A 26,409-nucleotide genomic window follows, 5' to 3' on the forward strand; every position below is an offset into this window, starting at 1 on the left:
TGTTATTTGTTAAGTGGGGTGTTGTGCGCAATCCTAATCTGATGAAAAATGGACATGGGAGCACGGAGGAACATCTCGAAATCTCCAAGAAGGCCCCCTTCGTTGCTGCTGCTGCTGTGAGGTCCGGGTCTCTGCTCAGAACAGGCCCCCAGTCCTCGGGGTCACTTTGCCAGTGGTCGTTGCCAGGGGTGTCTTATACACTCGGCAGAGGATGGTGCTCAAAGAAGCTGTGCCGGAGGGGATGGTCGAAGGCTCGGAGGTTCGACGGACTCGGAGTCCACTGGGGTTGGGGCGCTTTCACTGTGTGCTGTGTCTGCGAGGCTGGGTTCGACGGAGCTTTCATTGTGTGCTGCGACTGCGAGGCTGAGTCGGGCGGCGCCATGGAAGTCCTTCTGCCGCCTGCATGGGATGATGAGTCTGTCAGGACCCTGAGGACTTGTGGAAACTGTGTGGTGGTTTCTTTCGAACTTATAGTCTTTTAACATCTTTGGACTATTTTTACTGTGCCCATAGTCTGTTTTTTTTAATCAATTATGCTATTGGTTGCACTGTTGTAACTGTATATTGTAACTATGGGGTTTTGTGCAGGTCTTGTAGCTTTAGTTTTTGGTCTTGTTTTGTCTGGTGGCTTTGGAGCTCCTTTCCGGGGCACGTGCTAAGATGGTAGTGCGATATTAATACGCAGCAGCCTCTCTGGACTCTGGATTGGGGATTGCCAAACGTTATGTGGATTTTCTGGAGTAGTCTGTTTTGTCATGTGCTTTTGTGATATCATTCTGGAGGACGTTGTCTCATTTTTTAACTGCATTGCATTTGTGGTTTCTAAATGACAATAAACAAACTGAACTGAACTGAACTGAAGTATTTTACTTCAAAGCTGCTATATAAAAACAATCACTTTCACTGAAGAATGGAGCTGCCATCAGTAGCCTCCCATCCATCGGATGTATATTGCTTTTTATTTCTCTGCATCTTAATGCTTTACTACTTTCAAAAGAGTTGAGGAAGAGCCTCTGCATGAAATGTCAACTGCTTATTCCTCTCCATTGATAGTGTCTGACCTGCTGAGTTCTTCCAGCACTTTGTGTGTGTTGCTGAGGAAGAAAATAGGCTTTTGTCATGAGCGCCAAACACCTGGCTGCAATCTGGACTCAGGTTTATGTGTTGGGCTCTATTGAAGACAATAGGTTTCAGGACAGGAGATGAGTTGATTTGGTATGTTATATCTCATGTGTGCTCCACACCAAAGTCCAAACTCTTCACCTGTGTATTTCTCCTACACCAACGTTTCTTTGATGTTCTATTCATGTTTGATATATTTTATTCATCTTCAAACTCATTTTGTACTTTTGTCCTTGCCATTGACTTAGCCCATTCTTGTGACTGATCAGGAATAACAGCAGTTATACAAAGAAAAACATTGTCCTTCAAAGACTCACCTAACCTCCCCACTCTCCTATCTGGCCTCAATTCTATTTGTTGCAGAACTCTTTCTAAGAGGAGAAAGCAAACACCATTTTTGGGGTTTAATCTGTCAAGTGTTCAATAAAATATGGCATTTGCTTTCTTTAGGGAAAGTCCTTAGAAAGAGAATTTCAAGAATAAATCATGCATGGATTTTGCCATTTCTCTTAATAGCACAGTGAATTCAATTACTTAAATTGAATATGTAGCCAAATTACAATATATATCAAGTGTAAAAGTTGAAACAAATTAGTTTTGTTTATATGGTGAATAAATATGAATACATCTTTAAACATTAGTTATTATGAGCAATGTTGCTTAAATCAGAGAAAAGCCTCAGGAATCTATTGATGTCTCCTGTTCCCATCATCAGCTTTCTGCCCTTTAGTGCTACCTAGGACACAGGGTTAGTGCTCTGTGTGTATGACAGCCCTTGACCATCCTTCAAAACTCTTCCAATATCTCAGTGTTGACAAACTACCTCCACTATTAAAGATGTTGCAAGTTAGTCTAGATAATTATTGGCTAAGCCAAAGGCACCTTCTCTGATACCCAGACACAAGTCAGTAACCTTGCCATTGTTTATTCCTTTCCCATGGTAGACTATTGATGGCCTTAACCTTCTGGTCAAACCAGAGTTGAGACCCCAACTCCACTTCCTCTCCTTTGCAAAAAAACAATTAATTACACCTCTGTGATATCATTCTCCCTCATCCCCACCTTAACTACTTTGCCATCATATACAGCTATAGTATCTTAGTTAAACTCAGTTCTCCATACCTCAAAAATTTCAACTTATTCTAAACCCCAATGCCAAAAGCCATCTGCACTAAGTACAATTTGCCTTTTACCACTGACTGTATTTACTGACATTTCATACCCATCAACTTAGTTTAAAACTTCTCGACCGTGTCTGAATTCCCCTTATGGAATTCTCCATGTTTATCCATTCAACCTTCCTCACAGTTCTACCAAACTGATTTGGACTCTGTCCCCTTGGACACACCGTCTTGCATGTGACCCAACAGTGGCAGCTGTAAGTTCAGCCCCATGCTTGGAATTCACCATGTTAGATCTTTTGCTTCTTCATCCCTAGGTTCAATTCGAAACCTTTTACTAAAATCCGGATCTTTCACCATTTAAAAAATACTGTTAATCTGCAAAGCAACATGGGAGATGCTTCAGATTTATTTATCACAAGTGGATTGAATCATACAGTGAAATGCATCATTTGCATGAACGACCAACACACCCAAATATGTGGTGGGAGAAGCACACAAGTGTCACTGCTGCACATTCTGGCGCCAGCGTAGCATGCCCCAATGCTCGGCAAAGTTACACAGAATGCCTTTGTTACTGCTTTTGTGGTTGATGTTACCATCAATATATTGCCATGGTGATGGCACACCAACAGTGATTTCAGCTCTAATTTGCAAAGTGAAATTGTCTCTTTAGTGGCAAATGAAGAACATTAAGAAGAGTTCGATTCTAATTTGTGAATAGAGGAAAACAAAAGATGGGTGTAAGAGCATTATATTTTAACACAGGAGCAATACTGTATAAATCATTAGCCTGATTCTGCAAACCATTTATAATCATAAGACCATTAGACATAGGAGCAGAATTCATCCATTGAGTCTGCTCTACCATTGCATCATGGCTGATTTATTAACCCTCTCAAACCCACTCTCCCACCTTCTTCTCGTAACCTCGGATGCCTGACTAACCAAGAACCTAACAGCCTCTACAGTTATCCGCCGCAGTGAATTCCACAGATTTGCTGCAATCTGGGTAAAGAAATTCTTCCTCATCTCTGTTCTAAATGGACGCCCCTCTATTCTGAGGCTGTACCTTCTGATCCTAGATTTCTCCCACTATATGCAACCTCTTCTTCATATCCACTCTATCCTGACATTTCAATATTCAATTGGCCCCCCCATTCTGCTAAACTCCAGCATGTACAAGCCCAGAGCAAACAAACACTTCTCATACATTAACCATTTCATACCTGGAATCATTCTCGTGAACCACCTCCGGATCCTTTCCAATGCCAGCACATTTTTTCATAGAGAAGCAGTCCAAAACTGTTTATGATACTCTGAGTGTAGCCTGACCAATGCCTTATAAAGCCTCAGCATTATATCCTTGCTTGTCTATTCTCGTCCACATGAAATGAATGCTAACATTGCATCTGCCATCCTTACCATTGACTCAATCTGAAATACACATAAAATGTTGGAGGAACTCAGCAGGTCAGGCAGCATCTATGGAAAAAAGTTACGTTGACTTTTCGGGCTGAAACCCTTTAGCAGGACTGGAGAAAAAAAAAACTGAGGAATAGATTTGATAGTGAGGTAAGGGGAAAGAGAACCGCCAAATAATAGTTGAAACTTGGAGGGGGAGGTATGAAATAAAGAGCTAGGAACTTGATTGGTGAAAGAGTCTGAAGGCCATGGAAGAAAGAGAAAAGGAAATGGGGGAGGAGCACCAGAGGGGGGGTGATGGGTGGGCAAGGAGATGACACGAGAGAGGGACAAGGGGATGGGAAATTGTGAAGGGGGTGGGGGAGGCAATACTTGAAGTTTGAGAAATCAATGTTCATGCCATCAGGTTGGAGGCTACCCAAATGGAATATAAGGTGTTGTTCCTCCAACCTAAGTATCGACTGTCGGGATAAGGCCACTGTAGCATTCAAATATAACACTTTCAGTTCTATATTTATCACCCTTTTTGATTTTTCTCCCATGTTACATTTCAACTCATCCAACTGACTGCAATTTTGCCCTAACATCTGCCTGTCCTTCCTCACAATCTCACTACACATTGCATCTACTAGTATCCCAATTGCCCCATCCTCAACTTTGTCACTCCAATTCCCATCTTCCTACCCAATTAGTTTAAATGCTCCCCAATAACTCTAGCAAACTTTCCTGCAAAGGTACTGGTCCTCCTCAGGTTCATACCTTCACAGAAGAAATGCCAAAGGTGCAGAAATCTGAAACCCTGCCCTTTTGCGCCAATTCCTGTGCCGCACATCATTCTGGCTAATCATCCTATTCTTACCCTCACTAACACATTGCGCAGGCAGCAATCCAGTGATTACTATCCTGGAGATCCAGCTACAGTTGTCTATCTAACTCCTTATGTTTTCTTTTCAGGACCTCCTCCCTTTACCTACCCATGTCAATGGTACCAACATGTACCACAACTTCTGGCTGCTCACTCTCTTCCTTTAGAGTTCTATGGACCTGATCTGAAACATCCGTGACTCTGGCACCTGGGAGGTAACATACCATTCAGGTCTTCCTTCCTTCAACTTCACAGAATCTCCTAATTGCTCCTCTCACTATGGAATCCCCTAAAACAACCGATCACCTCTCCTCCCTCCTCCATTTCTGAGCCATAAGCACTAAAATTGAGGCATTGTTTGGAATTTGTGAGTGTTTCCTTTGAAAAAGTAACTTGAATTTTTATATATATTTAGGAATCACAATTCTGAGCATGTCACCTCAATTTATCAATTTTGCATACACATTGATATTTACACAATGGTTTTTCAGGCCATGTTATTGAACTCTCTAGTGAGTTTATGAAGCATTCTCCTTACTGTGCAAAGGTGATTACTTCAACTATAGCTGCTACATCCCATTTAGAATTGAGACTTAATTTAGTTTTGAAAATCTATCAACATTGATAAAGTAGAGCAGAAAAGCATTTGTTCGCTTCAAGGTCTAATTATGATATTTCATATCCTAATGCCATGCACCCCTATGTCATATATTCTTAGGTTCTGGTGTCTGGTGTATACCAGAGATATATTTGATTCTTATTAGGAAAAATATCTTGCATTTGCAGCTTGAGGAGAAAAACTTACAAAGTTCAAATGAAAAATCTATACATGTTACAAAAGAAATAGAAGAAAATGGATTATGTTGCTATTATCTGCATAAAGCAGAATAACATATGCAATAGAACAGTCAGATATCAAGTACCTGGCTTATTTATTATGAATGACCACATCATCCTCTTTGGCACACATTTGAAGGAAGCTAATTTTTTATGCACGAAGCCACACAAGATAAACGACAGTGCTCCACAGGGACAGGTGTTCAAAGTTAGTTCACTGTTAAACCTGACAAACATTGTTAAGCATTGAAAACATTTTTTTTTTGCAGAAGGCCTGAAATGTAGAATCTCTGAATTGCCCAAACACTAGCAGGCAATGGACTAGCTATGTCAAAGTCAAAGCTAAGTTTAAGTTTATTGCCATTCGCACAAGCATGCGCATGCACAGGTGCAAGGAAAAACTTGACTGCTACATCATATCAGTTAAGCAGCATCCACAAGGATACCATAAACTAAACATAAATTATACACTGTTTTTAGAAGAAAACTAGTATAAAGTGATCAAGATGATCATGGTCTTCCTATACTATGATAATGAGTAGGGTTGTGCATGTTGGCTCAATAACCGAATGGGTGAAGGGAAGCAGCTGTTCATGGACCGGGTGGTGTGGGGCTTCAGGCTTCTGTATTTCCTGATTAATGGTAGCTGGAAGATGGTAATGCCTTGATGAGGAGGATCCTGGAAGATAGATGTTGTCTTCTTGAGGCAGCGCCTTATGTGCATACTACGGATGGTAGGGAGGAATGTGCCCGTGATGTGCTGAGCTAAGTCCACTACTCTCCGCAGGTCCTTCCACTTCTACACATTTGAATTGCTATACTGGAGCATGTGAGTTTTCAGCTGAAGCATTCCATGTCAGAGCACAGAAGAACAATAAGCACCACTGAATACTGTTTTCTTTATATGTTAGAGAAGTTTATGTGGGGGAGTAGATGCAAATACTCTTGATAAGACAACCAAAGGGTTAACTGGTTTTCTGAAAGCATTGTGTCAGTTTCCACACATTCAATGATGAACGTGCAGCTCTACCTCAACAATTCCTCTCTCAGCCCTGGAGCTGTCTTGTGATTGTCAGGCAGCCTATCAGACTGTGTGAGCAGGGATTTCCTCATAATAAATATTGAGGTAGTTCACAGACCTCATTCACAGTCTCTGTTCTCTCAGCAAATTTTGTTCCACTCCATGGCATTTGTCTGAAAGTGAACCAGACAGCTTGCATCCTTGGTGTTGCACTTGATCTGTGAATGTGCACGAATCAATACCATCAGAAAGCCTGCCTATCTCCATCACTCTGCCTTCAGTAAACCAATTTTCCCTTGGGTTGTCTGACCAAAGTCTAAGTAAGTATCTTATCAAACCATGCTACTATATACCACAACGAGATTAATTTCCTTGCAACAGAATTAATTAAATAAACAAACGTTGATGATCAATGAACAAGAGAAGACAAATGATCCAAAATAAAAAAAAATACTGGGAACACTGAGTGTTGACAAATACTCTCTGGATGAACACATTAGTAAGAAGTAGGAGCATGTGATTCCAGTACTTGAGCCTTGTTTGCCATTCAGTAAGATCATGGCTGATCTGATTACGATGTTAACAAATTCTTTCTAACCTGCTACATCATTTTATCAACTTGCTTATTTTGAATCTCTCCTTTCCTACCTGAAAATTATTCAAAGACTCTGATTTGACCAAACATTAAGCTAGCTCAAAGGAAGCGACAGGAGTTCAAAATGTGAGTCTATCCTTAGGTTTACCTCAGGGGAAGCATACACATGTATTACATGGTAGCAATGCGACATATGCAAATCACATATCTATACATGTAGCTCATAATGAATTGTTTAAATGAACAAGAATGTTTAGTCAAACAATATATATACATACAAGATTACTCAAATATTACTTAAAAGTTAAATACACAAGGCACCTCCCTGCTGGGCTATAAACTTCACCTCAATAGAGAATGCACATCGACTATATACACAGTATACTTTACAATACAACTGCTATACACAGGCATCCACAGCACAGTCAATTTTAAATTGTCCCATTCAATCCTGAAAAATTAATCATTGTGGAGGATTTCTTATTCTTGTGGGATAAAGTCATGTGGTAGGTGAAACTTGTGGCTGTGAAGAATTTCAGGTTCTAGGGTATCCTCCTCGGTGATTGCTGGAGTTGAACCTGAGAATGCGGGAAGTGCTTCTGACAGCTTTGGATGCCTTTCTTCTCCTTCCTTTTTCTTCTAGTTTGCACATCTTGATCTTGGGATGGTGCATTGAATTGGCAGGTGTATTATCTTATTAATGCTTCTGTTGCTCCCTTTACGATCTGATCTTTACTCGGTTTTATCATCCACGCCATTTTCTGATGAATCCTCTGTTTTCATATCTGTATTGATTTCTTTCTTTTTGGTCTTCCATTTATCCACCTGGGCTTTGGTCTTTGCATCTAATTTTACAAGCAGCTATTTGTCTCCCACTTGAAGTTCATACAATAACATTAATACATGCAGAGTACATTCTCATTCTTTATACTCACAAAATTCAAATGTTTACAACTTTCCTCAAGCTCCTTGAACTCACTTTTAGTTTAAAACCAAGCCTGATTCTGCAAGTAACTGCCTGATTAGCGTATCAGAAGCTTTCTGAGGTATGTTGCCTACAAGAACTGTTGTAGTTGGACCACTGTTTTTCTCATGTTTATGATTCCTCTGAGCAGCGCAGTCCTTCTTTGGTCCGATATGCTTTTCAATCAGAGGCATAAATGTTGGAACCAAAACTTATTTGTCCTCTGTTGGGCAACAGCTCATGGTTTTCAGAATGGAGACAGTTGTGGCATCATCCGGTACCCTTCTTAATTCACTTTCAGTTGACTTTATTGCAGGGGGCTGGCACGCAAATGATGGATGGATCTCCAATAAAATTGTAGTTATCTCAGCCAATCATGCCCCCAGAATGCTGATCCTTCTACTTTTACCACTTACAAGCTCAATTTGACTTGTTGATTGTTGTATTTCACTCCCACAGGAGATATTTTTTCTCCAGTATAAGTTCTTAGTTGGATATCTACAGGCTTCAGTTTAGTGTCTTTAAAATGCCATTGAAACTCATTTTGTGAAATGACTGAAACAGCTGAACCAGTTCCAATTCCATTTTAAGTAATTTGCCGTTCCCTTCTGCTGTAAGCCATATTGCTTGTCTATTGCTAGTTTTCACTTTGTAAATTTCAGAGCTATATAGTCTTGCATAACTTATTATTATCAGATTTTTCATCAGCCACATGCAGATTAGTGCTCTGTTTGAAACTGCAACTTGACTTTCTTCCCTGTGCAGCCTATTTATTTTTGTTGGCATGGCATATACTTTGCATGTTCAAAGATCAAAATTCAAAGTACATTTTATTATCGAAGACTTATATGACACCATATACAGCCCTGAGATTTATTTTCTTTTATGCATACTCAATAAATATGTAGAATAACAACTGTAACAGAATCAATGAAAGACCGCCCAACTAAACATTCAACCAAAGTGTGGAACACAACAAACTGTGCAAATACAAAAAGAAGATATAATAATAATAATAATAAATAAATAAGCAATAAATATTGAGAACATAGTGTGAAGAGTTCTTGAAAGTGAGTCGATTGTATGTGGGAACATTTCAATGATGGGGCAGGTGAAGTTAAGTGAAGTTATCTAATCACAAACCATAGAACTATAGAACCATAGAACACTACAGCACAGTACAGGCCCTTCAGCCCTCCATGTTGCGCCGATCCATAAAAAAAGTACTAAACCCACACTACCCCAAAATCTTCCATTTTTCTTTCATCCATGTGCCTGTCCAAAAGGCTCTTAAATACCCCTTGTGTTTTAGCCTCCACCACCATCCCTGGCAAGTCATTCCAGGCACTCACAACCCTCTGTGTAAAAAAACTTACCCCTGATGTCTCCCCTAAGCTTCCCTCCCTTAATTTTGTACATATGCCCTCTGGTGTTTGCTATTGGTGCCCTGGGAAACAGGTACTGACTATCCACCCTATCTATGCCTCTCATCATCTTGTAGACCTCTATCAAGTCCCCTCTCATTCTTCTACGCTCCAAAGAGAAAAGTCCCAGCTCTGCTAACCTTGCTTCATATGACTTGTTCTCCAATCCAGGCAACATCCTCGTAAATCTTCTCTGCACCCTCTCCATAGCTTCCACATCCTTCCTATAATGAGGTGACCAGTAATGAACACAATACTCTAAGTAATTGAACACAATACTCAAACTCTAACTTTCTCAAACAAGAGAAAATTCCAGGAAGAGTTTGACAAATTTGCATTGTTCACTCTAGAGAGTAAGGGCTGAAGAAAGACCTGTTAGACATTTGTAAAATTATAAAAAGCATAGATAATATAGGCAGTCAGAATTCTCTTCCACTGTGTGGAAATGTCAAACACCAGGGGTTATGACTTTAAGGTTAGAGGGGGTAATTTTTTTTTACAACAAAGATGTTGTAGGTGATTAGAACAGGTTACCGGGGTAAAAGTGAAAGCAGAGTGTTTGTTGGAGTTTAAGAAGCTTTTATATATGAAGGGATAGAGAAATATGGATGTAGGACAAGAGGAGGATGCAGTATAAACTGGCTTCATGATCATAGGGTAAATGGCCTATATAATGTTTATTGCTATATGTTCTATAACTAATGTTGTATTCTATCCCAGTGTTCAGGACTGTCATATCCCTTAATGCAACTCCTTCTCTGAGTTTCAGACTGTCTCCTTTGCAATCACAAAGGCTATTTGCAAAGCTCCCCCTGTGATTGATAGTAACTTACAGAATTTTCAAAAAAAGTACCAGATACACATACTGCAGTTAACAGCAAAGAAACACACCAAGAGTATTCTCTGTGCTTCCACACTCTGGTAATTTGGTTAAAAGGACTTCATGTATGGCTCAAGACAATTCATCTGACCATATGCATTTGCAAAATAAATTCACCATCCAGTATGTAGCTCTGTATCTTGTTTTGTTGAGTTGTGCTCTTATGAAAGAACTTGGGGGCACTTCGTCACGTTGAACCTCGCTAAACACCGGCTGTTCACTGTATTTGTAATTACCTCTGTTGACCACAATGGATATAGGCTTTTTATGAAACTACTGCTGCACTGGATCTTGCCAACTTTAGATAGCTGGAATGAAGCTATTTACCTTTTATTTTAATCTGAAATTCATGCAGGTCTCTTGTGGTATCAAGTGAAAGATTTTATTGGTCTTTTATGTTGCTTTGGGAATTTTTTCAGTATATAAAAATACCCCGCTATGCCAAATTCATTGACTGTTACTTATTTTGATATGTAGTCTTTGGAAATCGAATTCTGTCTCTCCACCTTATTGCTGTTAATCATTAAGTCCAGATTTATAAGAAATTTAATAGGAAGGTCGATCCTAGTGGAACTCTGCTAGGTGATGCCAGAAAGGTAGGCACAGAATAGTAGCTATGGAAATATAACCAAGAGATATTGAGTCAGAAAAATGAAAAGTAATTGCTTAGTGCTTTGCTTTTCATCGAAATGCAGTATTATCTCTGACAGGCAAATGCAATAGGGAATATTCCACAAACTGCAGTGAGCTGAATGTCAAGTTAGTCTGCTCCTGAGAGTGTTGGTTGATGAAGTAATGTTTATTGAGGACATCAAGAGGTTCCCCATAACTTTCTCAGAAGATGAGATGAATGGGAACTGTTATGCTGACGCAAACAGACATCGGGTAATAGTCCTGTTTGCAAAGGGTCCCAGTAATCTTTCAACTATGGTCTAGGTTTAACTATGTTGTATCTATGTTTTAGCTTTCTGAATCAGGTGAAAAAAAACTCAAGACAGCAAAGCAGATTCTTTATATTTTAAGTTTGGGAGTTAGGAGTAAAAATAACTATACACCAAACAAAACATTACTTTTGAAAATTAAGCTTAAATTGTTAGAATATTTTACACTCTTACACCTCTTGACTAAAAAGTGATGGACATTGCCAGTATTTCCAAATTTAAAATACTCGCATAATGACGAATTGTCTATCATTATTTTCAGAAATGTTCACTTTGTTTCACTTTCAGGTTTGGAAAATGAAAGATAGAATCTCCAGCTGAGAGAAATGAATTGATATAAGAATTTTTTTGGTGAAGGTGGGAGGTAGTAATAAATTAAAGGTGATTTGTATATACAGCTGGATGGATTGTGAAAATAACTCCCACCCACCACTTTGCACAGAGGAATTTGAGTCTATAGGACAAGACTTTATAATATGTCTTGAGTTGGAGGAATGTAAAAAGAAAAGTAGTATGGTGGGTGAAAAAATATAAAAATATGAACAACATGCTTGTAAAAGGGTAAGTGATCAACTGCAGTGTGCAGTATGAGGATCTGCTGTGGGCTGCTGTTGCAGGACAACATCCATGCATAATCAATCTGCAGGTCCTGATATTCAGGGACCTGGGCTATATTATCACTTGTTGTCTGTAACTGTATGTTTTTCTGCTATCATAATTGTATACGCTATCTGTGCTGTGTATGGTGTGTGCTGTGTTGGCTCTATGTTTTGTGCCTTGGCCCGAGAGGAATGCTGCTTCTTTAGACCATATTCATGTGTATGGTTGAATGATAACTAAACTTGAACTGCATAGCCTTGCTACAGCGCTCTCAACACTATCAGCAACTAATAACTGCTTGAATGAATTGAGCCCTGTTAAGGTTGAGTCTGGGTTTTTTTTGCCGTTGCCTTTATCTGAGTCAGATGGTAATGAGGAGGTGCACAGGAGTGAGATAGATTGGCTAGTTGAGTAGTGTCATAACAACAACAACCTCTGACTCAACATCAGCAAGGCCAAGGAACTGATCATGGACCAGGAAGGGGAAGTCAGGAGAGCACATATCAGTCCTCATTGACGCGTCAGCAGTGGAAAGAGTGAGCACCTTCAAGTTCTTGGGTGTCAACATCTCAAAGGATTTATCCTGGGCTCAGTTACAAACACAACGAAGGCACACGAGTGGCTCTACTTCATTAGGAGTTTTATGAGATTTTATATGTCATCAAATGTACAGTGGAGAGCAGACTGACGGGTTGTGTCACACCTGGTGTGGAGGTTCTTTTGCATAGGATTGCAAGATGCTGCAGAGGGTTATAGGCTCAGCCCTCCTCACCATCGAGGATACCTTCAAGAGGGAGTGCTTCAAGAAGGTGGCGTCATCATTAAAGACCCTCACCATGCAGGACATGCCTTCTTCACATCACTACCATCAGATAGGAGGTACAGGAGGCTAAAGACACACATTCAATGTCTCAAGATTAGCTTCTTCCCCTCCACCATCAGATTTCTGAACAGTCCACGAACCCATGAACATTATTCATCTTTTGCACTATTTAGGTATTTTTGTAACTTATGGTATTTTCATATCTTGGGCTGTTTTGCTGCTGCATTACAAAAAAATCATATGTCCATGATACTAAATCTGATTCTGATTCTAATTCTGACCTGAGTGTGTGATCTGGCACAGGTCATAAACATTACTGGACAAAGTGGTTAAGAAGAAATTGGAAGAAAAGGGGAGGAGTTAGATTTGATATAGAGCATTGTGCTTTCCCTTAACTGCTCCCTTAGTAACAAGGCAATGAAAAGCACTTTGCTGTTAAGAGTGGGTGTGCTCAAGTTATTTACAATAGGTGTGGTTTAGAAACTTCTTTGTACTTTCAATAACATTTCCAAAAAAAAGCCATGACATGTGAAAGAAGTCTTAGAGCAAACTGGCAACTTCAGCTGCTAAACCGACATTCAGAGAAAGCATTAAAATTCTGATGACATACTGTATGTGACTATTTTACAAACTCTGAAAAGCACTACTTTATGAAATGATTTATGAAGCCCTTTGCACATCATTTCTACAGATCCCCTCATTAATATTGCTGGCTGCTTCCATCATAGATTATACTCTGTTATTCCTCTGCTAAACCCTCCTCTCCCTTCATCCCAACCCTTCTACTTGTTCATCCACCACACCTCCTTGCCCTCCTACTTCAAATGCAATTTCATTATAGATTAAGATCACAAGACAAAGGAGCAGAAGTAGGCCATTTGGCCCATCAAGTCTGCTATAGTCTAGCAGACCTATAGACTATATAACCTATAGTCTAGTGTTGCTATTATTATAATATTTGAGAGCTGGTCTCTGGGAGTTGCTTATAGATTCCCAGAGAGTATCAGCACTTCACTGGCTCCATTATACAGAGGCCCAGCACTGAATAGTAGGTCAACCTTAGACCCATCCACAAAGACTTCTGGTCATCATTATGGATAGTTTGTCCAAGTGAAGACTCAGCTGTGTCTTGTTCACAGGATGAGTGAGTAAAGAGAATTGCACTAGGGAATATATGTATAGTGCAAGGTCCATTTTAGTTATAGTTCTCAATCAATAGACTTGATTAAAAATATCCATTATAATCATTACACCAGGATCATGGAACTCCCATGCGCCCAAGTAACACCAATTTTACTACCAAACATGTAGCCATTTAAACTGATAAAAGTTGACTATTGATTAATGGTCTCAATTTTCTCAGTGGCCTCTTTATTAGGTACACCTGCTTATTAATACAGATATCTAATCAGCCTATCATGTGGCAGCAACACAATGCATAAAAGCACGCTGACACTTTTGGCAGTTTCTTTCATTTAAACATTGGTTTCTGCTATGGAGGATACAATCAGATAAACCCAAATAAGGAAATTTACACCGGATTCTCAAGCTGCAACAACAGGAAAGAAAAGGGGTGTCAGGGCAGACACATGTAAAAGAACTACTCCTACGTTACCCCATTTGAGCCATAACTGGGAATTAGGTGATTTTCCTTCAAAGATACTTCCTATAATCTCCCAATCATTGCCCCAGTTTTCTCCCATTTATAACATCCAGATGATGGAGAATGAAATTACTCCTATAATATTAATGAATTCCATGGAGAAATATGAAGTATGTAGTCTGACTACTAAAATAAGATTTCATATTTTATATATGAAATCAGGTCCTTACCATTTAATTTCCATAACTGGTGGATTCAGAGTCCCCAAACTCCTTTACTAGATACACCCCAAAGTGCAATTTGAACACAAATACATGTTTTGACAGGTTTACACCATTTCACGGGATTGTGGTCTGAACTACAAATATTGACATAATATTTTACTATACATAAAAGTAATCAAGAAAACATTTGACCATGGGATCAGAAAATCCAATATGAACTTCATTAAAATTTCAAACATTGTTAATAATGTGTCCACATCGGACAGATGATAGGCTGGAAAGAGCCATAATTCGTCAGTTAGCTCAAATAACTATTGTATTTCCTGTAGGAAAGGCAGATGAGCTCAGGGCATGGATCAGCACATGGAATGATGATACTGTAGCCATTAGTGTGAGATGGTTGGGGGGGAGCAGGATTGACAGCTCAATATTCCAGAGTTCTGTTGTTTTAGACGCAACAGAGCAGGAGGGATTAAAGGGGAACGGTTGGTGTTACTAGTCAGAGAGAATGTCACAGCTGTGCTCAGTCAGGACAGACTGGAGAGCTTGGCTAGTGAAGCATTATGGGTGGAACTGAGAAATAAGAAAGGTTTGACAATGTTAATGGGGCTATATTACAGACCACCCAACAATCCATTAGATTTAAAGGAACAAATTTGTAGAGAGATCACAGACTGTTGCAAAACAACATAAGGTTGTTCTAGTAATTGATCTTAACTTTATACATATTGACTTGGACTCCTATACTGTAAAAGGACTAGATAAGATAGAGTTTGCCAAATGTGTTCAGAAAAATTTCCTTAATGGATACATAGAGGTCCCAATGAGAAAAAATGTGATATTTGACCTGCTAAATTGGAGAAAGGCCAATTTTGATGGTATTCAGAAGGATTTGGCAAGTATGGATTGGGACAGTTTTTTTTCTGGCAAAAGTGAACCTGCAAAATTGAAATTTTGAGAGAAGAAATTTTGTACATGCTAGTCAGAATGAAAGGTAAAGATAACAGGTTTAGGGAACCTAGGTTTTCAAGAGATATTAAGATGCCTGTTAAGAAAAAGAACGAAATATACAGCAGGGAAAGACAGAAAGGAACAAATGAGGTACATGGAATATATGAAATGCAAGAGAACACTTAAGAAAGAAATCAGGAGGACTAAAGGAAGGCAAAAGGTTGCCCTAGCAGATAAAGTGAAGGAGAATCCTAAGGGATTATATGCATGTGTTAAAAATAAAATGATTGTAAGGGACAACATTGGTCCTCTGGAAGATCAGAATGGTACTGTATGTGTGGAGCCAAATAAGATGGGGGGTGGGAATCTTAAATGGATTTTTTGCATCTGTATTTACTTGGGAGATGGGCACAGAAACTATAGAAGTAAGGCAAAGCTGTAGCGAGGGTAATAACTCTGTTCAGATTTACATATTAAAGTTATTACGAATTCCATGGAGCATGTGGAGATCTTCCAACAACCAGGCATTCTTTCTTTCTTTCTTTCTTTCTTTCTTTTTTTTCTATAGGGCAGTTAGGGGGGAGGGGTTAAGGGGAGGGGTTATGGGTTATATACATTGTTTTTTCATACTTTGTAACCATTTAAAAATGCAATAAAAAAAGTTTAAAAGAAAAGAAAGATTTCAGAGGAGGAGGTGTTTGCTGTTTTGAGGCAAATCAAGGAAGATAAATCCCCAGGGCCTGAGAAGGTGTTCTCTCAGATCCTATGAGAGGCAAGTACAGAAATTGCAAGGGCCCTAGCAGAGATATTTACATCATCCTTAGCAACAGGTGAGGTACCAGTGGATTGGAGGATTGTTAATGTTGTTACCCTGTTTAAGGAAGACTCGAATAATAAATCAGGGAATTATAGGCTGGTGAGCCTGACATCAGTAGTGGGTAAGTTATTCTATGGGACCCAATCTTACGGAATTTTTCAAGGAAGTTACCAGAAAAATGGATGAAGGAGGTGGATGTTGTCTACATGGACTTTAGTAAAGCATTTGACAAAGCCCTGCGTGGGAAGTAGGTCAAGAAAGTTCAGTCGCTTGGCAGTTAAAATGCAATAGTAAATTGGATTAGCTCTGTTGGAGCAGCTAGGGAGTGGTAGTAGATAACTGCCCCTCTAGTGGAGTGCTACAGAGATCAGTGCTGGGTCCGCTGTTGTTTGTCATCTATGTCTATGATCTGGATAATAATGTGGTTGAATGAATCAGCAAATTTGGGGGTGACACCAAGATTTGGGGAGTAGTGGATAGTAAGGAAGACTATCAGAGCTTGGACCAGCTGGAAAAATGGACTGAAAAATGGCAAATGGAATTTAATGCAGACAAGTATGAGGTGTTGCATTTCAGTAGGTCCTACCAGGGTAGGTCTTACAATAAACGGTATGGCACTGAGTATGATAGAACAAAGGGATTTGGGAATACAGACTATAATTCGTTGAAAGTGGTGCCATACTTAGATAGGGTCGAAAAAAGAAAGCTTTTGGCAAAATTTGACCTTCATAGATCAAAGTATTGGATACAGGAGATGGGATTTTATATTGAAGTTGTATTAGATGTTGATGAGGCCTAATCTGGAGTACTGTGCAGTTTTGGTTACAGGAAAGATATAAGCAAGTTTGAAAGACTACAGAAGAAACTTACAATGAAGTTGCCAGGTCTGGAGGACCTGAGTTATAAGGAAAGGTTGAATAGGTTAGGACTTTATTCCTTGTTACATAGAAGATTGAGGGGAGATTTGATAGAGGCATACAAAATTATGAGGGGTATAGATAGGGTAAATGCAAGAGAGGCTTTTTCCACTGAGGTTGGATGGGATTGCAACTAGAGGTCATGGGTTAAGGGTGAAAGATAAACAGTTTAAGGAGAACATGAGGGGAGATTTCTTCACTAAGAGGGTCCTGAGAGTATGGAGCAAGTTACCACTGCAAGTGGTGGATGTGATTTTGATTTCAGCATTTAAGAGAAGTTTGGATAGGTACATGGATGGTAGGGGTACGGAGAGCCATGGTTCAGTTTAAATGGTTCAGCAGGAACTCAATGGGCTGAAAGGCCTGTTTCTGTGCTGTAATTATCCATGAATCTATGGCTCTAACCGACAGATAAGGGAAAATGGAGCCGCTTCATATTTTTGTACTCCATTATATCGATTGAAGTGGTGATACTCTTCTTGATGATGATGCAGCAAACACACAACAGTGCCAGCATCGTGCTGGAGGAATCAACTCTTACTCGTACTGTACTGCTAAACATAAATTGTCCACACACTCAAGTTGATGACAAGCTCCATGTTTGTCTGTTCAATTGCTATCAATGGATCTGACAATTCCTGAGATTGCCAAGCAATCAATTCAGGAGAATGTCAGTGCATGGCTTGTTAATGCTGAATAAAACTTCATATTGTACTTGGAAAAATATTTATTGTCTATTTTGCCCACTTTATTAGGTATGTCCTGTAACTAATGAAGTAGTCACTGATGTTTGTAGTCTTCTGCTGCTGTAGCCCATCTGTTTTAAGGTTCGATGTGTTGTGGCTTCAGAGATGTTCTTCTGCACACTACTGTTGGAATGCACGGCTGTTTGAGTGACTGCTGCCTTCCTGCCAGCTTGAGCCAGTCCAGCCATTCTTCCCTGACATCTCTTTCTTCCTCATTCTTATGTTTAGTCCAAACAATAAGTGAACCTCTTGACCATGTCCGATGCTTTTATGCATTGATTTGCTGCCACATGATTGGATAGTTAGATATTTGCATTTACGGTCTGATATACAGACACTGCTAATAAACTGGCCATTTATCGTATTTCACTGGGGTAAAATTTATACTCTATATATGCATTATTAACTATAACAGCTATGTAAAAAAGAAGCCAAATTCTCTTTATTTCTACTGTTAATATACAAAAACCAAAAAGTTAATTAATTATTTTTCATAGTCCTTGCATGCAACTTAATTCAAAGACACAAGCCTAGTATGGCTACTTTGTACATTTATTACATTGATATCAAATCATGTATTGTGTTAGGTTATCTGTCCCTTGAGTTTAACTCGAGCACCATCTTGACTACATCTCAATATGTTGTAAGCATTGTTGGGCCCTAGTTGTGATGCACCAGGTTGTAATCTGAGATGGAGGGGAAACAAGGATAAATCTTTCTTCAGTCCACTTCAGCTATCAAAACATATAGTTACTAATATTTTCAAAGAAGAGTGGGGATGCCTCACTCTGAAAATATTAGTAACAGTAACTAAAATAAACAAAAATGCAATGCTGGTATTCAGGAAATGTCATATGCCTCATTTCATTCATTACCCTGATTATCTGGTTAACTTGCAATTGCACAGGGAATTTTCAAAGCTTATCTAGTAATCCATACCAATCTGTACAAAGTTACTGAAGCATGAAATTTACACAGGAGAAATGAGAGCAAAAAGGAACTGTCAAAGTTTTTATCCGAGCTATTGAGACTTCAGTTTTTTTTTAAAGTTGAAGTGGCTCAAGACAATTAGTATACCACATCCAGTTGTTCAATAATTCAATAAATAAAGAACGCAGAGGTTCCTACACTCAGCAAAGTGACAAGTAAACCAAGCTGTGCATTAGACAACCTGGTGTTGCACAGAATCACTTCAAATTCTAACAGTGCTGTTTGTCTCAGCTCTATGGACTGAAGCAATCACCAGATTAATGTCAAGGAGCAGATTCAATCTCAAGTGCAGTATTGATGGAACAACTGTGAATGGGGGAGCAGTGGAAAGACTGGATGCTCCATTACATTACCATAGAAGAATTAAACTGTGCAGCAGTCTGAGTGCTCAACCAGCCCTTGGCTAAAGCAATTATTAAGGGATCAGCGGACTATGGAAACTGAACTGCCAGAACTGATGAAAGAGTCATAGAGTCAATGGAAAGATGCAGAAAAGATCCAAGCCCTTTGGCCCATTGAGTCCTTCAGCCATCTATTTACACCAATCCTACTTTAATCCCTTTTTTACAATTCTCCCTACATTTTTGTCAAGTTCCCTCAGATTCTGCTACTCACCTTCACATTACAGATGAACAAAGTGCAAAGGTCATGATGAGCAGACTGAGAGATAAAAAGTTCCCCTTTATTATATAAGAGGTTATCATATAAAAAGTCTGTCAAGAGTCTAATAACAGTAGAGTAAAAGTCCCTGAAGCTAGAACATGCATTTTCTCAAACCTTCATATAAAACCATAAGACCATAAGATATAGGAGCAGAATTAGGCCATCTGGCCCATTGAGTCTGCTCTGCCATGTCATCGTGGCTGATCCAATTTTCTCTCAACCCCAATCTCCTGCCTTCTCCCTGTATCCCTTCATGCCCTGACCAATCAAGAATCTATCAACCTCTGCCTTAAGTATACATAAAGACCTGGCCTCCACAGCTGCTTGCGGAAATGAATTTCACAGATTCAACACTCTTCGGCCAAAGAAATTCCTCTTCATCTCCGTTCTAAAAGGATGCCCCTCTATTCTGAGTCTGTGACCTCTGGCCTTAGACTCTCCCACCACAGGAAACATCCTCTCCACATCGACTCCATCGAGGCCTTTCACTATGCGATAGGCTTCAATGAGGTCACTCCTCATTCTTCTGAATTCTAGTGAATACAGGCCCAGAGCCATCAAAAATTCTTCATGTAACAAGCCATTTAATCCTGGAATTGTTTTTGTGAACTTCCTTTGAATCTTTCCAGTTTCAGCACATCCCTTCTAAGGGGCCCAAAACTGCTCACAATGCTCTAATAAGGCCTCACTAGTGATTTAGAAAGTCTCAACATTACATCCTAGCTTTTATATTCTAGTCTTCTTGAAATGAATGCTGACATCACATTTACCTTCCTTACCACAGACTCAACCTGCAAATTAACCATCAGGGATTCCTACCCAAGGACTCCCAAGTCCCTTTGCACCTCAAATTTTTGTATTTTCTTTGCATTTTGAAAATAGTCAACCTTTCCATGTTTTCTACCAAAGTGCCTGCCCATACACTTCCTAACACTGTATTCATGTGCCATTTCTTTGCACATTCCCCTAATCTGTATAAATCCTTCTGTAGTCTCTCATGTTCCTCAGAATTACCTGCCCCACCACCTTTCTTCATATCATATGCTAACTTTGCAACAAAACCATTAATCCCATCATCCAAATCATTGACACATAAGGTAAAAAGAATCAGTCCCAACACAGACCCCTGTGGAATACGACTAGTCACCGGCAGCCAACCAGAAACAGATCCTTTTGTTCCTATTCTTTGCCCCCTGCCAATCAGTCATTGCTTTATAGATGTTAGAATCTTTCCTGCAATACCATGGGCTCATAACTTGTTAAGCACTCTCATGTGTCGCACCTTGTCAAAGACATTCTGAAAATCCAAGTACACAACACCAACCAATTCTCCTTTGCCTATCCTGTTTGTTGTTTCTTCGAAGAATTCCAAAAGGTTTTTCAGGCAAGATTTTCCCTTGAGGAAATCATGCTGACTATGGTCTGTTTCATCATGTGCCTCCATGTACTGTGAAGCCATATCCTTAATAATCGACTCCAACATCTTCCCAACCACTGAGGTCAGACTAAGTGGCCTACAGTTTCCTTTCTTCTGCCTCTCTCCCTTCTTGAAGAGTGGAGTGACATTTGCAATTTTCCAAACTTCCAGAACCATTCCAGAATCTAGTGATTCTTGAAAGACCATTACTGAAGCCTCCACAATCTCTTCAGTCACCTCTTTCAGAACACTGGGGTGTACACCATCTGGTTCAGGTAACTTATCTAGTTTTCAAATAACTGCCTCTCTAGTAATGGGTAACTTCACACACTTCATGACCCCTGACGCCTAGAACTTCCACCATACTGCTAGTGTCTTCCACAGTGAAGACTGATGTAAATTCCATATTCAGTTCATCCGCCATTTCCTCTTCCCCCATTACTACCTCTCCAGCAGTTTTCTGGCAGTCCGATATCCACTCTCTCCTCTCTTTAACACTTAATGTATCTGAAGAAAATTTTGGTATCCTCTTTAATATTATTGGCTAGTTTACTTTCGTATTCCATCTTTATCTTATTAATGACTTTTCGTTGCCTTCTATTGGTTACTAAAAGCTTCCCAATCCTCTAACTTCCCACTAATATTTGTTCTATTATTTGCCTTCTCTTTGGCTTTTATGCTGGCTTTGACTTCCCTTGTCAGCCATGGTTTCCTTTACTTCTTCTTCTTTGGGGTGTATATATCCTGTACTTTCCAAATTGCTTCCAGATCATTGGTTGCTGCTGCTTATGCATGGGAGGGGGGGGGGGGACTTTGGGTTTTAAAATTTAACTGTCATTCATTCTTTGGGGGCACTCCTCTATGTTCGTGGATGGTTGCAAAGAAAAAGCATTTCAGGATGCATATTGTATACATTTCTTTGACATTAAATGTACCTTTGAAACCTTTGGAATTCCAGCCATTGCTGCTCTACCATCATCCCTGCCAGTGTTCTTTTCCAATCAGTTCTGGCCAACTTCTCCCTCATGCCTCTGCTATTCCTTTTCCTTCACCATAATACTGATTCAGGATAAACTTGATCATATTATGATCACTTGCCCCGAGGGGTTATTTTACCTTAAGATCTCCAATCAATTCTGGTTCATTGCACAACATCCAATCCAGAAGAGCTGATTCCCTAGTTGCTCAACTCCAAACTGCTCTAAAAAAAATTCATAGGCACTCCAGGGATTTCCCCTCCTAGAATCCAACACCAACCTGATTTTCCCAATCTACCTGCATATTGAAATCTCCCATGACTATTGTAAACCTGCCCTTTGGGCATGCATTTTCTATCTCCTGTTGTAACTTGTAGACCACATCCTTATTACTGTTTGAGGGTCTGTATACAACTCCCATTAGGGTCATTTTATCCTTGCAGTTGCTTAGCTCTATCCACAATGATTCAACACCTTCTGACCCTTTATCACCTCTTTCTAATGATTTGATTTCATTTTTTAGCAACATAGCAAAGCCACCCCCTTTGCCTTCCTGCCTGTCCTGTCGATACAATGTGTATCTTTGAACATTAAGCTCCCAGCTATAACCTTCTTTCACTCATGATTCAGTGATGCCTACAACACCATACCTGCCAATTCACAACTCTGCTACGAGTTCATCTGCCTAATTCTGTGTACTACGTGCATTCAGATATAACACCTTGAATCTTGTGTTCATCCTTTTCAATTTTGTCCACCATTTATGTTGCAGCTCATCCTGTGGACAGCAATTTTGCCCTATATCAACAGCCTCGCCTCACTACACATCGCCTCTGTTTGTAAACCAGCGGCCCCATCATCCGTCTTTCCTATGATACTTCTGCAATATCTTCTGCCCAGTTAGAGGGTCTGGAGAAGAGAGACCGGCTAGCATGGGAGAGGCCCTTGATTATATTAGATGCTGACTGAACAAGCTTCTTCAATTCTCCACTGTTCTGTAAATGCATTGAGCAAATCACGGGTGGATTGTTTGTTTGTGCTCACAATTACATAAACTTCACATTCAGAATGAATACTTCTTCATGTTTGGAGCTTTGGGTCCAGGGATTCATTTATCACATGTGTGCAACATTTAAACCCACAGAACAAAAATCGGTACAGAAGTCACCTCCATAGTCTGCTGCAGGTGTGTGAAGGTCTCTGCAGGTGTGAGCCAGATTCCCAAGAAGCTGCTTTCATCCTGAGGCTTCTTCTGACATAAAGTGATCCCCTTCAAGCCGTTGACACGTATGAAATGGAGACCAAGGCCTGAAATAGAAGTTATCTGAGTTGGACATTCTGAAGATACACTGCAAGTGCTTGTACAGATCGGGAGTGTCTCGCATGGAAAGCCTACCGACTCCTTACAGACAGTTGTGAGAATTGAACCCAGGTCCCTACAGCAACTAAAGCCTCCAGCCAAGCCATAGTGTGATGTGCACTGTATAGTACCGCTCAGCACCTAGATGATCAACAAGAGAACGAGCACATTGGGAAAGAACAAGCAGGAAGGTGGTAACCTCAGCTTGGATCCGACAGTCGCTCTGAGGTGCATGAAATTCCATTGCAAATGTTCCACCTTTATTCAAAAAGAGACCAAATACATACCTACAGGCTGAATAGCTTAACTCCTGTCAAAAGGGAAATGACTGAAACATGTTAGAACAGTTGGGCATTCAGAAAAGTTCATGTTAAACAGGCAAATCAACATAAACACAAGATATTCTGCAGATGCTGGAAATCCAGTGCAACACACACAAAATGCTGGAGGAATCCAACAGGTCAGATCATCTATGGAGAGAAACAAACAGTTGATGTTTCAGGCTGACACCCTTCATCAAAGTCAACATATTTCTTTTACAATGAAAATCATGTTGGACCAATTTCTTGAAATTCTTTCTAGAAATAATATGAGCTGTAGATAAAGTGGACAGACAGGTGTACTAAAATTAGACTTCCAAAAAATATTTAATATGGTGCAGGATCAAAGGTTATTGCGAAATGTACAAGCTCATGGTGAATGTGCTAGTATATTCACATGGTTTGAAGTTTGGCTGCCTAACAAGAAAATGATACTAGGTATAAATAGATCTTGTTCAAGATGGCAAGATTGGTAACTGGTAATTTTTTTTTTCTGATTATCATGTGATTTGATATATAATAAAAAACATCATTTTGCATTCCATCCATACAGATCATTTCATTACAATAATGCATTGAAGTAGTACAAGGCAAATCAATAGCAGAAGCAGAATTAAGTGTTCAAGCTACAGAGAAGGGGGACAATAAAGTGGAAGGCAGTGATGAGGTAGATTGTGAGGACAAGAGTCCTTCATTTTGTGCTAGGGAATAATTTGATGGTCTTATGTCAGTGGGATAGAAGCTTTTCTTGAAACTAGTGGAATGCACTTTCAGGTTTTTGTATCTTCTGCCTGAAGGGAAAGTAGTGAAGAGAAAATGTCCAGGGTGAGGTCTTTGATAATGTTGGCTGTTTACCAAGGCATCAAGACGTGTAGACAGAGACTTTTGAAGAGAAGAATGCTTTCCATCATGTGTGAGGAATGTCCACAGTTATCTGCATTTTCTTGTAGTCTTCAACAGAACAGTTGCCGTACCAAGCCATGATGCTTCAGAAAAATGCTTTCTATTGTGCATCTGTAAAATTTACTGATGTGGTGATCTGTAGAGATCAGAGCTGGAGCTTCTGCTTTGCAATTTATGTTCATGACATAGATGAAAACTTTGAAGGCCAGGATACTAAATTTGTTTTTGACATATAGGCAAGAAGGAAGGTAAATTGTGAGCATAGAAATCATAACAAGAATAGGTTACTCAGTCCCTCAAGCTTACTTTGCCATTTTGTGTAATCACTGCTGATCTGACTGAAATATTAACTTTGTATTCCTGTTTACCTGTGGTAACCTTTCATCCCTCATTGCTCATGAAGTATCTATCTACCCCGACTTATAAATATTCAAAGCTTCCACCACCCTTTGAAGTAAAGAGGTCCAAGACTCATGATCTAATAAAACATTTTAAAAAAATGCCTTTTTGATAACCCCATAGTATTAAACAGTGCAGGGAATGTAAGGAAACTATAAATTCAAATAAAACAAAAACAATACAAAACTGGAAACACTCTGCAGGTCAGGCAGAAAAATAGAGTTAACATTTGAGGTCAACCGCCCTTCGTCAAGACTGGGGAAGAACGAAAACAAGCTGGATTTATGGTACAAGACGTACTTCTCTGGCTGCTGATCCTCCAGATCACTTCCAAACTATCTGCCTTTACAGCAGCAGTAAGGTTCTACATCCAGCTTCTGTCCATTCTTCACAGACTCTGTCCTCCTTCTTCCATAATTGTCATATGCCAGCCCATCTTCCCAAATCCTCACTATTCCATCTTTGGACTGGCTCAGGAATGGCCATTATGCTGGGCTATCCAAAACTCAGTATAAAAGACACCTGATCTTTCTTGATCTGAGAAGGACAGGGCAATAAATCTTCCAAGTTTCCCATTCAATACTGGACTCTCCCCTCCCATCCCACCTATACACCAGTTTCTAATGTGTCTTAAATGGGGAAATACTGGACATTACTTATGTACATTAGAGGAAAACATTGGGTTAACTATCTTGATTAATGTTCTATTGGAAACAAAATCCAATCTATGAAACACACACTGAGACAATTATTTAGGTGATAAGATGACAAATTAGTTGATTAGGGGATTGAAAGGAAAGCTTGAATGCATATAAACTTTCTTGAAAACAGCAGGGTCCATGATGATGATGCAGAGATCATTGGTTTTTCCTTCATTTATACTGTGAGCAATAGACTGACTTCAGGAACAGCAATGCAACATAAATCAGGTGTCGGTTCTGCCCCAGGAGATTTGGAGCATCATTTGGAGAGGTTTACATATCCTGTTGTCTAATAGAATTGGTGCAGCAATAAAAACAGCAATTCCAGGGATGACACTGAGAAGTTCAAGCAATAGTAGAATGAGAAATTGAAGAAATTGCCTTAATTTTAGCCTGTCCTCTGTCAACAGAACAAATTTGGGGTGGGTTAAGCTATACGGTTTGAGTCATTTGACCCTAACCCTGACTGCATCGCTTCCTTGTTTAGTTTTAAAATATTGTATTTAATTCAAATGACACTCATGTCCAGCAAAAGGCAGGTGTAACCCATGACCTAGACTGATGATTCTTGAAATCCATGGCTTCTCTGAAGAGAGAGGTAAGTTCAGGCATAGAAATGATGAAGGAGATGCCAATTACCTGTACATTTCTGGCACTTTAGTTGCTCCCAGCCAGCTCTGTAGATTGAGGTCTCACTCACAAACCCCACCCTGACTTAGGCATTCTGATTGGGCTTCTCTCCACCACATTGTGCTTTCCTTGCACTATATAACCATGACCAAGTGAGTAACATCTCTGCTCTT

Source organism: Hypanus sabinus, chromosome 22 (assembly GCF_030144855.1).
Source record: "Hypanus sabinus isolate sHypSab1 chromosome 22, sHypSab1.hap1, whole genome shotgun sequence".
NCBI lineage: Eukaryota > Metazoa > Chordata > Chondrichthyes > Myliobatiformes > Dasyatidae > Hypanus > Hypanus sabinus.